The 5,163-nt window shown below is 39.5% G+C and overlaps 1 pseudogene; it reads right to left on the reverse strand.

Moving 5' to 3' along the window:
• Nucleotides 1-1,323: 1,323 nt before the first annotated feature.
• Nucleotides 1,324-4,284, reverse strand: LOC147796130 (uncharacterized; annotated as a pseudogene).
• Between the last annotated feature and the right edge of the window lie 879 nt (nucleotides 4,285-5,163).

Below are 5,163 nucleotides of genomic sequence, written 5' to 3' on the forward strand. Positions count from 1 at the left end.
GGTCACTTCCTCTTAATTTATAAGCTTATTTAGTTAAAAATTTGACAATAAGACTCTTTTCTTTGCTAACCAAAAATTTGAGCACTTCAAAAAGCTGTCGTCCAGCCAGACATCAGATGTTGCCCTCAATAATTTCAAATACATGTATTTCAATATACATGCATGTGTCACACAAGCCGCCAAGCAGGGTCTTGATGGGATGACCAGGCTGCAATACAGTCATAAGCTAAGATACATATTACTCCAGCTGAATTTGGTGTAAAAGTCCGGCACAGTGGTGCCTTTGGGGTGTCCAAAAATCACAAGTAAAGAGTATTTAGCTTAGTAATCGTAACCATATTCAGGGAATATATACGTACAGGCCATGATAGTGCTGTACTCGTACACTCACACAGCATTTCTATTTTCATGTGTGTACATGTACATACAGACAGACGTAGATTGTTCAGACTACAGTAAAAGTATCTGTCACATATCCAAGTAAACAATACTGAACGCGCCAAACATTTGAAGAACAGGAGACCAATCACATTGCTTGATTTTCCATACACAATTTTCATCATGTATCCAAGAAACTGTAGGGCCTAGTTGTTTGGGGATCCAATTACGTAGCTCCTTTTACTTGTATAGCTTGTTAACAAAACAGTTTTTCAATGTAACAGAGAAGATTTGTCCCGCCAACATGGGGAATAATTCTACCAAGACCTATGGCCCCGCTGGCATCGGTATGTCTTGATCTTTCCAGGTGACGGACGTATCTAACCCTACAAACACTATAAGAAAGCTAACTACCAGACACGGTGACACTAAAATTTGGAAAAACACAATCAAACCTACATTAAAGCTAACAAATAAATACCTACTAGGATGAAACCGATAAACATCAGATATCGCAGTGCAACATCACCGTGCATTGCAGCATTTAAAAAGAAAGTTTAACTTTACAAATAAAGAGGGACAGACTCTGTTTGCTCCGTATGTGCCATGGCAAAGTATACCAAAACTTTGGAAAAGCCATTGCAAATGCCCTATCACCATTTAACCACCTAGGATAACTTTGAAAAAGGGCCATTATTTGCTGACCCGAGATGATTCAGTTAACCAAATTATCCATACCCCTTAGAAATTTTAGATTTTGAGTGTTTTTCTAAAGAATAAAAGTTGGGCACATAATATTTGGGCCACAGTTGAATACTTTTAGCTGTCAGGTGAAATGACTAATGGCTTTGGTTTTACCTCATTTCCATAACAACGAAAATGATACATTGTTTAAATTCTGACATGCTCAGAATTATTCATACCTTTTATCAATAAGAGTTAATATCACAGCAAACTGTCAACTGCAAAACCCTTGTTTTTGATTACAGCTTCCAGGTGATTTGTGTAGCTGTTCACGAGGGTTTGGCACAGCTCCACAGAAATCATGGCCCGCTCTTCTTTGGCAAAGACCTCTAACTCTTTCAAATTGGAGGGCCTGCAGGCATGCACCGTGGACTTGAGGATTTTCCACTGGTTTTGGATGTGATTCAGGTCTGGTCTTTGGCTTGGCCATGGTGGCACCTCCATGATGTTATCCTGGAACCATTTCTTGATGACTGCCTTTGCAATCTATTTAGGATCATTGTCCTGTTGAAATATCCAGTTGCTATCCATGGTACTCACAAGTAATCGAGACAAAGCGTCAGACATTCTCTTTGCCTTTGATATGGCAGATATCTGTCTTGAACTGCGATATGTAATCCAAATGTCGTATTTCTCTCGGAGAGTAGCGATCTGGATTAGCAATAAAGGAATACGTCAATGGTTTGTGATCAGTATACACACAAAAAGATCTCCCTTCCAAAATGTGCGAGAAATGTATAATGGTTAAGTATACTGCCAATAATTTCCTACCGAATGTGCTAAAGCTAGTCTCGGTCTGTTGTAATCGCTTTGAAAAGATAGCGATAGGTTGCCATTGATTATCTATCAACTGCTGAAGTACACCACCAACAGCAATATCTGATGCAACAACTGCAACGCAAAGAGGAACTGAAATGCTCAAGTGAATCAACATGGTTGCATCAGCTAGGGGAAACTTTGCTGCATTGAATGACTGCAATTCATTTTCAGTAAATTGCATGGACTTATTCTTTGATTTCCCAGCCAAGAGATCAGTTAGCGGTTGTAGTACTGTTGCTGCATTGGGTATAAATCTCCGGTAAAAACTGACTAGGCCAAGGAATTTTCTAACTACAGTAGTGGGTGGAGGAAAATCTCAAATAACCTGTACCTTCTCTGGAAGGGGGTTAATTCCGTGTGAATCTATTTTGTGACCGAGGAATTCTGGTGAATGCACACCAAAGATAATCTTGATGGGATTGATTACTATCCCATATGAACTCAGTCTGTCAAACACTTGAGTCAGGTGATGAACGTGTTCTTCTAGAGAGGACTATTCTATTAAGACATCATCTATATATGCATATGTGAAAGGCAAGCCATGGAGAACTTGATCTATAAAGCGTTGAAATGTCTAGGCAGCATTTCTCAAACCAAAAGGCATTCTGACAAATTCATACAAACCAAATGGTGTGGTGATTGCTGTCTTGTGAATATGCTCTGCTTCCACAGGTATCTGATGATAAGCTGTCACCAAATCAATTTTGGAAAATATTGATTTGCCATGAAGCGACAAAGTAAAATCATGAATATGTGGAATAGGATACCTGTCTGGTATAGTGGCATTGTTAAGTGCTCTGTAATCACCACAGTGACTCCAATCATTATTCTTTTTCGGAACCATGTGTAATGGAGATAATCACTCACTCTTAGACGGTCTTATGATACCCAATTGCAACGTGTGATCAAATTCATTTTTGGCAATACGAAGGCGATCTGGAACTAGAACATCTGGAACATTTACCGATGGTCCCTTGGTCAAAATATGATGTGTGATATTATGCTTTACTGCACTTTCTTTATGAGAAGGCCTTGTCAAGTCAGGAAAATGCTGTAAAAGCATTTGAAATCGTGACTGCTCGAATGTGCAATAAGTCGGGCTTATTGAAAATTCTACGGATCCTATACCCTGGATACTAAGAGTTGTATGCATATCAATAAGTCTACGGTTTTTCATATCAACTGCTAAGGAAAAATTTTTCTAAGAAATCTGCGCCAAGAACTGGATAAGATACATCGGCAAGAATAAATATCCATCGATAAATCCTACACAGTCCAATGTCTAGCGTTAAAGACTTTTCACCATAGGTTTTAATGGGAGTCTTATTGGCGGCCTGCAGTTTATAAGAACCGATATTAATTTTCTCTTTCACGGTAGCAGGGTATACACCCGCATCAGCCCCAGTGTCAACTAAAAATCTGTTGCCAGTAGTGCGATCAGTCATGTAAAAGAGACGACTTTTGCTTCCATCGCCAGGTGAACCCCCTGTATTAGTTGCTGGCGTTCTCGTTTGACTGACTACTCGATTGGTTACCTGAGTGAGTGCATGGAGGAACACATTTGTTTACGTTCACCAAATCGCTAAAGTACCAACATTCTCCTCCTGCATGTTCAGGAGTTTTAGGAACGTTCAAAGGTGAATGTGATCGAGATCGACTTTTACGTCTATTCCTATTTCTGTCCTTGCTTCTTGTACGAATTCGTCCACTTTCTTGCACTTGCCTACTTAAAGTATCGACCTGGGTAATCAGCTTGCTTATTAATGCTCGTAATTCATCAATCTCCGAGGAATGACTTACTGTGGCAATTGTCTGAACTGGAGGCGAGACAGCATTAACTTCCAAAATCTTGTCAGCAATAACGGCCAACTGATCAATCTGAACACTATCACTAGTAGATGCTAATATCAGTTGAGCAGTTGTTGGCAAGCGTTGAAGAAAAAGTTGTTTTAGAATGCTTTCTTCTAATGTATGATCTCCAAGTAACTGTCGCATTCTTCTTAACAACTGAGAAGGTTAACGATCTCCTAGTTCTTCGGCTATAAGTAACTGGTGTAAACGTTTTTGTTATGATGCTAACGTGCGAGGAATAAGCTCCACCTTAATTATTTCAGAAAGGTTTTCCTGTGGAGGGTGCAGTAACTAATCCCTAACTTCTTGCGCAGTTTGCGGTTGTAAGGATGATACTACATAAGCAAACTGGGTTTTGGGGTTTGTAATTCCCCTTGTGACGAATTGCGCTTTTACTTGTGCAAACCAAATTGTTCGATCATTTGGCCAAAATGGGGGTAATTTTAAACTTACTGCAGCTAATGAAGATTCTAGAGGCTTTTCTTCTGCCATGATGAGGGATAGCACTTGTCCACTCTAGATCTGTTCAATAAGAGCCCGTTTGTCCAATTCGAAACTTACCAAGACAAAGTGCGTGGAATGATATGATGTTGCAGTTGATTATTATGCAATTGGATAAAAGAATTTACATTATCTACCATATCGTTAAATTCACGCTGATACTGGCACCAGACAATGCTGGCGATGACATCGGCCTTGATTTGCTTACATTTCTGTAGTTTTGTAAAAGAGGCCGGTGGAATTGTTACAAATGCAACTATTGAGCTTGGTCGCTCACCTAAAATTTCAACTTTAAATTGTTGCAAGCGGGAATTATATCGCCCGAATTAACATCAGAACGTATGAGAACTTTTTCAGAATGTGAGCCAGAGTGGAATGTTGTGATGTCATTTATGCCTGCTGCTAGTCTAATAACTATTCTATCGCCATCGTTGTATTGCTGTAATTTAGCAAAAGTAGGCTGGATTAAATCAATAACAGTAGCTTCTTGTCTAATGACAAAAGTTTGTGCTTGCAAACTTTCCAAGTTTACAAATGATGTGTTGATTAATCATTGAGTATTGACATGTTCAGCTTTTTATTATGCGCCGTCAGGTGTGTCGGTAACGCAAGTGTGTGTCTCATGGATGATTTTGAATACTTTTTGAACTGCATCGTTTGGCTCTTACTGCTGACAGTAATTCATCGTTTCACATGTACAGTCAACGCGTGATCCTGTGAAGCACACCCTCAGGGCCTTTCAAGTTTAAAAACCGATAGGTAGCGACTGAATGACTATTTCATTTTCTTCTTACAAGTCCTGAATGTGAAATATTACGGGTTCTGCACTTAAGAAACGGGCGTCTCGACCAGAAGTAAAGAATGTAAGCA

Source organism: Acanthaster planci, linkage group LG18 (assembly GCF_054643075.1).
Source record: "Acanthaster planci isolate LZ-2023a linkage group LG18, COTS_SCS, whole genome shotgun sequence".
Taxonomy (NCBI): Eukaryota; Metazoa; Echinodermata; class Asteroidea; order Valvatida; family Acanthasteridae; genus Acanthaster; species Acanthaster planci.